The sequence below is a fragment of the Phyllobates terribilis genome, unplaced genomic scaffold (genome assembly GCF_046119375.1).
Source record: "Phyllobates terribilis strain yellow unplaced genomic scaffold, ASM4611937v1 Scaffold_2__4_contigs__length_985480577, whole genome shotgun sequence".
In the NCBI taxonomy this organism is placed as follows: Eukaryota; Metazoa; Chordata; class Amphibia; order Anura; family Dendrobatidae; genus Phyllobates; species Phyllobates terribilis.
Window position 1 is genome coordinate 934,564,914 of NW_027362762.1, and position 12,857 is coordinate 934,577,770.

General features: G+C 40.4%; 1 protein-coding gene and 1 long non-coding RNA gene across 2 annotated transcripts in view; one reads left to right on the forward strand and one right to left on the reverse strand.

The window, feature by feature from the left end:
• Positions 1 to 10,790, forward strand: part of LOC141237910 (uncharacterized) — a 46,151-nt gene extending 35,361 nt beyond the window's left edge. The window contains exons 3-4 of the long non-coding RNA XR_012303435.1: positions 9,172 to 9,344; positions 10,092 to 10,790. This is a non-coding gene — a long non-coding RNA (uncharacterized lncRNA). The remainder of the gene's footprint in view (positions 1 to 9,171; positions 9,345 to 10,091) is intronic.
• The window catches only part of RUNX1 (RUNX family transcription factor 1), a 99,871-nt gene that overhangs the window by 27,749 nt on the left and 59,265 nt on the right, over positions 1 to 12,857 (reverse strand). The gene's annotated exons all lie outside the window — the stretch shown is intronic.

The window sequence follows — 12,857 nt, forward strand, 5'->3', positions numbered from 1 at the left end:
GATCCCTTATCACACGGCGGTGTTTCTTCAGCGCCGTATTACCAGCAATGTATGTTTTATGTAAAAATATTTTCAGGTCCCGGTAGAAGAACAGAACTGTCCGGTAAATTACATTCAATGACTATTAACTGAAAATGTCTCAGGGGTTTAAGTTCAACCTAATGATAGTGAAATAAGTGACATTAGAACGCCGCTCGCCGTGCGAGAAACGAAAAGTAGCGAATAAATCAGTCCTATATTTGTAATCCATTACATCTGCACAAAGTCTTCAGCGTCGCCGGCCAAGAGAAAATGACTTGGCTAAACTTGGCTAAGCTTACTCGTATGTGGTTTGCACTTGTTAAGCCTTGGAGCGGCTGTGTGCCATACTTGCTAAGTGGTGTTAAGTCATAAAGTGCATTTCTGCTTTTTTAAGGTGCCATATGGTCTAGCGCAGATTAGAATAAACACCCCGTACGTGATAGATGGGCAGGCTGTTATCACTTTTTTGCTTATAGGGCATTTCCATCTAATGTTAAAAAAGTAATCTGGAACTTTAGGTCGTGTTGAGATATCCTCCTCCTGTTATAGCTGGAAAAGTTTGGTGACATCCAATATGGCGGCCCTTACAGGTCCCATGTGAGTCACCATTCAGTTTGCCAAGACTCCAAAATAGCAAATTTACTGTACTTATTTTTACGTACCTAACAGAGGGTAACTGGATGTCACCCAACTTTTTCCAAAAGCAAGTAAAAACTAAGGACTAACTTTTCAGAGAGATTCCGAAAAGTGAAGTTTGAAGCCAAGTATTGTAAGGGATGAACCAAATTATATCGAGTACTCCGCCAACCTTAGGCATTTGACTCCTAATCCTGAAGTAATGCCTATGATCCCATTCATCATACCCTAAAAGGAATGCACACCTGAAATGATGCTCCCAAAATTCCCCACAGACACTTTTAATACAGATCCCAGACCAGACCCCAAAATAAATACAGACCATAGACCTCTAAAATAAACCGATCATCGATCAGTTCCCTTAAAAAGATCTCTTTGAGTAAATATAGATACAGACCCCTGGACCAGACCCCCTAAATAAATAGACTCTAGACCAAACCTCATAAATAAATACAATCCTCAGACCAAACCTCCTAAAGAAATACAGACCTCGTGCCAGACCACCTAAATAAATAAAATAAATACAAACCCCAGACCAGACCCCATAAATACAGACCCCAGACCAGACCCCATAAATATAGACCCCAGACCAGACCCTCTAAATAAATACAGACCCCAGACTAGACCCTCTAAATAAATACAGACCCCAGATCAGTCCCATAAGAAAACACGTGCCCCAAACCAGACCGCCTAAACAAATAGACCCCAACCATACCCCTTAAATAGAGACCCCAGACCAGACCCCAAAAGAAATACAGACCAAGGTCCCTAAATACAGACCACAAACCAGGCACCCTACATACAGCTCCCAGACCAGACCCCCTAAGAAAATATAAACCCTAGTCCAGATAGCCTAAACAAATAGAGACCCCTAAATGAAAACAGACCCCAGACCTCCTTAATACATACATCAAAACTAATGCAAAAAATAAGTTTTTCAAGGCAACCGGTCTTAAAGAAATATGGGCCCTGACAGGTTGCTATGGGCAACACCACTAGATTTTAGCAACGTCTATGTAACTAGGCCTCGAAAGTGACATTTTTCATTGGTTACCATAGAAATAGGTCACTAGTAAAAACACTGGTGACAGTAGTAGAAATGTAGTGTCATTTTCGTCACCACTATGGCTGTGCGACCACATAAAAGAGTCAGATTGTGAAGGTTTGGGATGGAGCCACTCTCTATTGTGTTCAAAGAGGCTGTGTGGCTGTACAGACATGTTACCTGAAGGCGTGCTTGCCAGCAGTCTGATAAACACGCCATTGTTTTGCTCACCCTGGAGCATTCTGCGCGTGAATACACTTTTGTGTGAGAGATTGATGTTGTTCTCTCTAGTTGCCCCAAATCTGGCTATACGTTTACATTGGACTGGAGCGCTGGCACTATGAAATAAGCAGAAATAATTGCTTCTCATATTATGTTTTTATAAAGTTTCCTCAGTTTTAATTTATCCAGACAGGACGGGGATTGATTTCCAACGATCTTAACAGTGAAACGTAATTGTTCCGACGAGTCTTTCCCATGAGGTTTATACAGAGCTTAACAATGTACGTACACATATATATCTATATACCCACAGGCAGAGCTTGTCTATATATGTGTGTATATATATATCTATGTGTATATATATATACCTATCTGTATGTATATATATATATATATATATATATATATATATATATATCCACATATATACACACACACACACACACACACCTATTTCTTGCCATTGGGTCCCATTTATAAAAAAGGAGATGAACTGTAATACTCGACAAAACCAATGAGAGAGGTGCTGTTTCCAGAAAAAAAAAAGCAGACTGGTTTTTCCAATCCTTGGAAAGGGAATCTGTCTTGTTGAAAACAGTATCTGATCTGCAGACAGGATGTTATAGAGCCGGAGGAGCTGATCAGAGTGATATACATTGTTGCGGGAAAAGTTTCAGTATAACTTGTATTTTATTCACTAAAATCCATGGTATTTGTATTTATGAGTCCGGTGGGCGGTCCTATTCTAGGATGAGTCCAGTGAGCTGTCTTATTCCATTATGAATCCAGTGGGCAGTCCTATTCTATGATTGTGAGCCATCCTAATTCTATGATGAGTCCAGTGGGCAGTCCTATTCTATGATGAGTCCAGTGGGCAGTCCTATTCTATGATGAGTCCAGTGGGCAGTCCTATTCTATGATTGTGAGCCATCCTAATTCTATGATGAGTCCAGTGGGCAGTCCTATTCTATGATGAGTCCAGTGGGCAGTCCTATTCTATGATGAGTCCAGTGGGCAGTCCTATTCTATGATTGTGAGCCATCCTAATTCTATGATGAGTCCAGTGGGCAGTCCTATTCTATGATGAGTCCAGTGAGCTGTCCTAATTCTATGATGAGTCCAGTGGGCAGTCCTATTCTATGATGAGTCCAGTGAGCTGTCCTAATTCTATAATGAGTCTAGTGGGCAGTCCTATTCTATGATGAGTCTGGTGGGCAGTCCTAATTTTATGATAAGTCCAGTGGGCGGTCCTATTCTATGATGAGTCCAGTGGGCGGTCCTATTCTATGAGGAGTCCAGTGGGCAGTCCTATTCTATGAGGAGTCTGGTGGGCAGTCCTAATTTTATGATAAGTCCAGTGGGCGGTCCTATTCTATGATGAGTCCAGTGGGCGGTCCTATTCTATGATGATGAGTCCAGTGGGAACCTATTCTATGATGAGTCCAGTGAGCTGTCCTATTCTATGATGAGTCCAGTGGGCGGTCCTATTCTATGATGATGAGTCCAGTGGGAACCTATTCTATGATGAGTCCAGTGAGCTGTCCTATTCTATGATGAGTCCGGTGGGCAGTCCTATTCTATGATGAGTCCAGTCGGCAGTCCTAATTCTATGATGAGTCCAGTGGGCGGTCCTATTCTATGATGATGAGTCCGGTGGGCAGTCCTATTCTATGATGAGTCCAGTGAGCTGTCCTATTCTATGATGAGTCCGGTGGGCAGTCCTATTCTATGATGAGTCCGGTGGGCGGTGCTATTCATTGATTGACAGTCTCTACTCTATGACTACGCATGTGGCGATAGCTGTCAATCACTGAGTAGGACCGCCTACTGGACTCCTATGCATGCAAGCGCCAGGGATTGCAGTGAATAAAATATAAGTAATACTGAATCTTTTCCAACAACCTCACTATAATTCTGCTCAGCTTTTCCTTCTATATACCATGTTGTGCACAGATCGGGCTTCATTTACAACATGACAGGTTGCCTTTATAGCGACCCTCCACTCTGCCACTGAAAAATGAGTATATATAGGGAGCAGTAGGAAAATGGGGGGCACAAGGTAGGGTGGCTATACATGAAGAATGTTTACTTACTTTTCGGTACCAGGGTGGAGGTTCGCTTTAAAGATTTAAATAACATAGGATAGGTAATAAATGAGTGATAACTTGGGGATTCGCTGTTAAGACCCCCACAAATCAGTAGAATGGTGGTCTGAAAGAGTGTGAATTGAATGAAATTGAGCATGTGTGACCACTGATCTATGGCAGGGGTGGTCGCACATGCTCAGTGCTCACTATTGCTCTAGTCACAAAGGGGACGTTAGGTCCCCCATTCTCTTAATCAGTATTGGGACCCCCAGTGATAAAGGGTTATAGTGGGTGGTATGGTCCCCATATACATTATTGTTTATCCGACCCTTGATGGTAATCATCCATCTTCTATCACTACTTGTCCAAAAAAGAATGTTTTCTCATTAAAGTGAGACAAGCAGCTTCAGTTTCAACTCAGAAATGCCTATCTTCAGCAAAAACTAAGCATCAGACAGGTTAAAATCCAACATAAACACCAAATAATCAAAAACCTTGGAATCTATCAAAACAAATCTAAATTTTAATGAATTTCTTAGAGAGCATTGCTCTTGGCAATTCTGTCACTATTATATTTTCTACTATTCTCCTGCCATAAAGCAAGTGTTGGTTTTGCAGTGCTGCACTAAATAAATAAGGCACATCAACTACATATAGTAACAATCATCCAAACTAGTAAAATAAGCTAGTAATAGAAAGTACAAAGACATTTTTATAATACAGTTAAATATAATAAGCACTATGAGCGTCTTAACCGCAGTCGAAAAGCTACATGGGGTTTCCCCTTAAATATTTTTGCTTTGCCAAATATGGAAATCCCCTTTAATACTGGCCAAACTTCACACAATTCCCTATTTGTCTTTATTGGTTGCTATAACTCCTATTTGCTAATGTTCTGTCTACTCTGTTAGATGTATGAAGAGGCATGTTTCATATTCATTGTGAGTTACAATGCAACAGTAGAAACTAATGAAAATGGGTAAAATAAAGGCATGTTCACTCTCAGATAGTGGGTGTGGGTTAAAAAGAGCAAATGTCCGGGGGGCTCTGCCATCCAGGGGCTTCAAAAATGGTTCACAGTAGAGGCTGACTGTGAGTTCACATAGGTGGCATCCTGATTATAGAAAGGTCTTGTTATTTGGGAGCATTAGTGTTATTATTTGGGTATAGTATAGTGTTATTTTTGGGCACAGTATAGCATTATTTTTGGGCACAGTATAGGTTTATTTTTGGGCACAGTATAGTGATATTTTTGGACACAGTATAACGCTATTTTTGGGCAAAGTATAGATTTATTTTTGGGCACAGTATAGTGTTATTTTTAGGCACAGTATAGCGTTATTTTTGGGCACAGTATAGTGTTATTTTTGGGCACAGTATAGCGTTATTTTTGGGCACAGTATAGTGCTATTTTTGAGCACAGATTAGAGTTATTTTAGGGAACATTATAGTGTTATTTTTGGGCACAGTATAGCGTTATTTTTGGGCACAGTATAGTGATATTTTTGGACACAGTATAACGCTATTTTTGGGCACAGTATAGTGTTATTTTTGAGCACAGTATAGTGTTATTTTTGAGCACAGTATAGTGTTATTTTTGAGCACAGTATAGTGTTATATTTGGGCACAGTATAGCGTTATTTTGGGCTCAGCATGGTGTTTTTATTTGGATACAGAATCAAGCTGAACTTGGCATAGCATGGGGTTGATATGTGGGTAAAATATGAAGCTGTTAGAGTGTATAACTATTATGTGGGCAGTTTGTGAAAAAAAAAATTGGGGAGCTATGTGGGCACAGTATGGTGCCATTTTTGGGCCCAATACGGTGCATTTATTTTATTTTTTTTTTTACCATTACCCTGATTGTTTTCTTGTTGGTAATCTTTATATACTATAGCATAATATTCTTTTTTTTTACCTACAGCTCAAATTTATAACCCACGTAAAAATTGCAAAAAAATGGGCCCCACACAACGTTTCGCTCAGGGGCTTCCTCAGATCTTTATATGGCCTTGATTATGCAGCTTACAAGATTACTTTTGCAGTTGGAATTAAGAAAATTATGTCCTCACATGATCTCCAATTCTAGCAGGACAACAAGAGCATTTGTCTCTTTTACCCTATGATTGTACCCTATGCTGTAGAATTTCATTAACTTGATAGATTATATTTTTATATGCCATTTTTCAAGTAACTGAGAGCATAATCCGCATGGTAACTTTTTTCAATGTTAAAAAAAAAAAATTTGAATTTCAAATTTAACAATCACTAGTTGTAAAACGCGTTTCGGGCATCGTATACATTTCGGTAGATACAAAATGTTAAACTTATATGTCCATTCGAAATAAAAAAATAAATAAAAAATTCTATTTTAAACTTTTGAGGGATGAAATGCGGCCTCTCTGGGCTTGCTGGGATTTCAGAATAAGGACGTTTTTAGAAGATTAGTCGCAGGCATCTTGCCTGTCAGGCAAAATAGAAAGACCTCAGTGCACCTGGGAGACTACAAAAGCGCGCTTCACAAAACAAGAATATCACTTTGCATGGTTTTGCATGCCTAAAGAGTGAGCCTCCCGTATAAACGGCTTTGTTGCCTGAGTCTACAGAGAGGGTAATCTTTCAACCTCGCGACTATTTGATGTGGTGCTTCTTCATTCGCCTTCTTTTGTCTCGCTGCTTGTTTGGTTAGATGTTTCATATTAACAGGTGTACTTTCGCTGTTGTGTGCAGACTACGTATGTGAGCAGAATATTGTAAAAAAAAAAAATCACCAGGTTATGTTTTATAGCTCCTCCTGTTGTCTTGTATCTCCAAAAGAAAATCTGAAGCCAAGACAGATCCCTATCAGATGCCATAATAAGCTAGCGGGTGCAACGGCACCCAAGTAATCTCATTTCCCCATAAGGAAGCACATTCACAGCCGACTGTGGTCCTGTGGCTTAAAAATTACCGCAAATGGTCACCACTGCAGTTCATGCAAGTCATGTGTCACGGGCTTACCACGACACAGAGAGGGGTCAGAAGACCGCAGCGTCTGATTTCCCGTACTCCTGCACTGATTAGAAGCACTTCTTCATATTAAATGGTGCAGATTTCTGTTAGCAGTGCATGGCTTAATCTGTTCAGGTTGGAGTCTCTGAAGCTTCCCAGCTTGGATGGTCTCAGCTGTTCAGTATTGTCCACTCCTCTCTCCTATATATACTCACCTCTGGCAATATGGATTGCCCCTGTTAAATCTTGCACCGCCTGGTGAGGAGTGGAGGTGTCAGTTGTTGGTAGAGGCGTTTGGAGTGTTTATCTGCAATTGTTGTTCGGTGTTTTGGCTGTGTGCAATTCCTCATCCTCTCATATTTAGTTTCCCTTCCTTTTCTCCCCGGTGTTCCTCTCTGTTCTCTGTGAGTGCATATACATACACTAATCCTCCCCAATTCCTTGCATGGGGAAGGGTGACAGATATAGGGCTGATTCAGGAATTCAGCAAGGTACGTGGCCCTGGCGTCTTCACTATCAGAAGTAACCTGGGGAGCAGGGATAGCTGGGCGCCCCTAGCGTTAGGGACAGGGTAGGAGCCTGGGTAATCTGACAACAGAATTGTGACATAATGGCTCTGAAATAGCAATTTTTATCAAGAAAACCTGGGCTAGCACAAGGGTTGGTTTTTGTTAGTCTTTGGATATCTAGCATCTATGATGTCCAAATGGCCCCCCAGTAACATTGATTCTTCAGGTCCACTGTTCAACTTCATGCAAAAATAATCTGACCCTAGAACACACATTTATTTTTGCTTCTATATAATATTAATTTGGCTAGAGTATTTAATGAATAATTCGATTATACCTTTTTCTGAAAATTGTGAATCAAGTGTAATAGCACTACTCATTAGCATTCCTTCACAGGGGCGGCCTACCAGAGGATTGTCCTGTTCTCTTGTGGGCCAGTCCAAGCCTGTGCACTGGTACAGCCAGTGGCCCAACTCCAAGCTCATGGGTACCAAGGCAAATTCTCCAACAGGAACCCCTACTATCACAGGTCTTTTGTGCTTTTAATCTTCTCATTAAGGACAAGGTACAACTGCACCTCTGGACACAGCACCATACACAGAGTTGTGGCCAGGTCTAGTATTGCAGCTCAGTCCCATTCACTTGTATCAGGCACAAGCTGCTATGACTGTGTATATGTTTTTTGCAGGAGACCACCCATCCTTAATAAAAGTCTAAGAGCACCCTTTTAATTATGAAATGTATACCCCCTACATGGCAAATTTGGATTCACAGTAGCAAGCAAATTGGTCTTCACTCGGCTATTCCAGGGACGTTGGCCAATGGCTATCTCTTCTGATACCCCCATACACAGGATTCTATGGATTGGCTGAGCACTCCTGTGTTTTCTATGAAAGAGCTGCTGCCAGAATCAGCTGGCGGCAGCTTACTTGATAGAGATCAACATCATCTGCCGGAGAAGAGTCAGAAAAATATCCATTACATAGATGATATCGGGGGAGTCATCCGACTTTAATGTGTCACTTAGGGGTAACTAGTGACTCTGATATTTGCTTTACAATTGTTTTTTGAGCATAGGAGGATATGCTCTTTAGGAGGAAATCTGAATGATGCCCAAAAACGTGGCTTCGTGTATGTCAATGGCATAAAGCCACATAGGAAATCTATTTTTCTTTTAGCTTCCACACTTCTTCTTCTTCTAGCCTGTATGTAATAATTCCTATTTTGTGGTCTTTTGTGCAATATTTCCTGCCACACAGGTACAAATACACGCTTCTGCTTTACAGCTGCTTCTACGAAATCCTTCAAAGCGGTAGTGAAAGTGTCCTCGCACGCACATTGATATTATTTTAGTGCATACCACTTGCTGCAATGCATTCTCGCTAAACCTCTTTTAACACAAGATCCCTGAAAAACAGCTGTGATCTCTGCCGTCTGAGGCGAAGGGGAAAAAAATAGCCCTCACAAGAGCCCTGTATGTTCCTTGGCTTTCATGGAGCTTGCTTTACGTCACGCCAATTAAGTTATTTATTTTCGAGAGCTGACGTGACTGTTCTGCCTTATTATGTAGATTTTAATTATCCTTGGTTGTGATTATATTATATGTAACTTAACATATTGTATTATATTTATTTTTCTTGTTTTATTCCCCCCCAAACAGGTCCAGTAGATGCCTCGTTGTCATAAAAAAAATGAACACTGCGTGGGCCGTGTGCTACTCATCTCTTTGCAGTCAAGAAAGGTGGAGACCATTACGAGAGGAGTCAAGTTGTCTGCACCCCAATTCCAACCATGTTGACCCCCCTTAGGACCGAGAACATCATTACCAGCCAGGTCAAAAACTTTTGTGTGTGTATTGAAGCTGGGTTCAATAGTGCATTGCGCATTCTCTGGAAAGTTCACGATGCATACCTAAAATTTTGGTCAGGCTTAGCAAGGGAGGACTAAAACCTGTAAGCCAACTTTGGACCTTTATAAAACCTTCGGATATGAACCTGTAAGCAGGATTTTAGTCTCAACCGCTCCGTTATCTACATATGTTCGTAAAATTTTTAGCAGATTTGGCATAACTATTACATACCAAGCCAAAATCTGGTGCATACACTGTGAAGTTGGGTTCACTTGGGTTGGTGTCACATTAAGAATGCACCGTAAACCTTATTGCACAATTTTGGCCACCCTTGGGAAGACTACTTATTAGGAACCAGCTTTGGTCCCCTAAACCGCCAACAACCTGATATTTAGGACACAATTTCTTATCTTCAGATTTGGCATATCGGGGAGAAATAACTTTAATCCCTAGACTGAAGTCAAGCTGGCCTTTTTCTCCTTATTGTTTAAACGTCCCACTGGTTGGGGATGTCCTCTCCAGTGGCATCCGGTAAATGTTGGTTGATAGAGCAGAACGTTGTCCTTCATTGTGCATGCGCCGAACAATATAACAAGGTTTTTTAAATCTTCTGTTAACATCTTCTATATGGATTTTGGTCCCCATCCTGTAATTTTACCTACCTGTAATTTTTTTGTTCTTGCTCTCATTCTTGGTGTTTTATCATCATTGCTATGGGATGTGTTTTTTAGATATGTCGTAAATTCAAGAAGACTGAAGACCGTGTTGTACCGTTGAGTGAGGGAAAGGTATTGACTTCAAACAGAAAGTTTCCGACTAAGGACAATCAGTTTTCCTGACCCCATTATGGACTGAAAATCGATGGGAAAGAGACGGATATTCCAGCTCACGGTAATGCATACGCGATGCGGTCCGGAGCAAGGATGGCTTGCACGCCACAATCAGGAAGAAAAGAAGGTGATCCAGCTTCAAGGAAAGCAATTTTTGTTTATTCATGGTGCGATACCAATTGGTAAAACTTCAACATCTCAACATCTACCCGTTTCAGGTGCTAAGCGCACCCTTAATCATGATCAAGGGTGCGCTTAACATCTGAAACGCATAGACTAAATATGGATCCCATACAGATTCCATAATTTTTCAAAGAATGAGCGAAAAATTTTAGTAAAAAGAAGAATAAATAGAAAAGAAGCCCCCCCTTCCCACAGAAACATGAAAACAAATGGTCTCATCAGCTAATAAACCTAATATCCTCGGATTTCTATGGGACGCAGGGGCCTATGTCAGACATGTGTGCCTGCGTGTGGGACTAGTCACCTGTTGTCCTTTTAGCCCAGTGTCCAGCGACTTCAATCCAGCAAGTATCGGATTTTAAAGACCGTTGCTGGCATTTTAAGTGTTTGCTCTACGGCGGCGCGCAGCACGGGATCAGTGTTTTCAGAATGGATCAAGCCTACAATCTTACATAACAAAGACTTCTCTGTTGTTCAAATAAATATCTAAAAGTTGTAAATTTCATTGTGAAATGTATCTGCGCAATAAAAACCTATGACATTCCCAGAAGTGGCGGAGCTTATCGCACGACTCAACATCCTAATAGCCCCTAATAGGCTGTAATTCTTAGAAAGACGTTCATTGTTTTATATTCTCTCTGCTTTTTATATTTCTAATATATTACTGAAATGGATAACATCAGATAACAATTGCTTTTATCGAAGATCGCTGGGGGTCCAACTCTCAGCTCCCCTACTGATTAGATGGCAAAGCTACCATCGAAGCACAAGCAATTCGGGAAAATGGCTCCGCCATGTCGAAGGCCTGAACTTCCAATCTTCAGGAGCACACCACTCCACAACAAGGCAGAGGAGTGGTGTGCTCCTGCACATAGGATTATAAGAGAATCCCTTTAAATATCAATGAGATTAGTGATATATGTATGATTGCTGAGGATTCTCTGTATGAATGGATCAGTAGTGCACATGTGAGATCGCCGATACATTCACTTCTATGGGAGAATTGGTCAAGTGTGCGCGCTACTCCTACCATAGAGCCATAGAATTTAATGACCGTGGTTTTAATTTTTTTCCCCATACATACATGGTACACATATAAATAAGAAACTTTGTAATGTATCTTATAAGAGAAATCGGCTCCTTTATCCTCCTGATCTTTCATTCTCAAAATTCTCAATTTAAAGGTAAAATCTGTATTCACTGAAGACAGACTTTCCCATTACTGAGATAGGAGATGACGGTTGGTGCTTATAAACTTTTCAGGAGAACTTGCAGCATCTCCTCCCTCCCACCATAGAACCTTATGAGCACCAACTGTAATGTGAAACTCTTTAATCACTGAATACTTATTTTAGCCATGAATTGAGTGAAATATCAGTCCAGGAAGAGAAAGAAGAAGATTTCTCTGATAAGATATATTACAAAGTTTCTTATTTTCATGTGTACTATTGAGTCATGAAATAAAAATTAAAAAATGATGGTTACTCCTTAATGAAGATCACCAATTCTCCTTTACAAAAACTAACGCCAAACAAAAAAAAAGTTGCGGGGTTGTGCAATCAGATCACTGGTAGATCGGATTATCTGACTCTTTCTTTGTATTTTTACTTAAATCAGCCCAACCTAGGCCAGAGCTTCTTCAGGATGTGTTGGTCCGCAGCTCTCTAGACTCTGAAGAGATGTAAAGTACTCGAGTACTTCAGCTCTAACTAAACAAAGAACTCCTCCAGATTATTATAGCTGCGTGCTAGAGCAAACCACCCGAAAAGCAACCTGTCTACCTCCCCACGTGTACAGACAGACACTCATTCGGAATCCCGTGATGATTTTATTAAATTCTTTAAAAAACAAAAAAGAACCTATTAAATTAAAAAAAAAAAAAGCTTCATCTCAAGTATTTAAAATATAAAGAGAACAAAAAAACAAAAAAAAAAGGGTTGTAATTGTGGAGCTTAAAGTTTCTGAAAAATGCAGAATTCACTAAATCAAATTAATGCTCAGAAATAAAAGAATACCGGAATATAAAAATTTAGAATCCTCTTAATGTTGGGACTTCCGTATATTAATTATTGTGGACTACATTTCTTTCCTGGAAGAGCTCTTTATCTTTAAGGGTGTGTGCACATGGCATCTTAATTCTGAGGCTTTCCTAGGCGAAACCGCTCCAGGAAAAGCAGGTAGTCTTTCCCCTCAAGGGGAATCTCTGACAGTTTTGCTGTAGTATTTTTGAGGCGTCTTTTTTTTTTAACATGTTACTTCTCTTTAGAGCTTCACAGTGTCCAAACAGACTGAACATGAACAGTGTCGCTTTTACATTGTTGTGGATTATGTTTTTTTTTTTTTTTTACGGTGGTTTCGCGGAGCTTTTTCAGGCGGATTCCAGGTGGAATCCTCCTGAAAGAGACGTCGTGTGCAGTTTTTTTTTAATCCATAGAGTCCTTAGGATTCTAGAATGTCTACACATATCTATGGCATCCTAGTTTT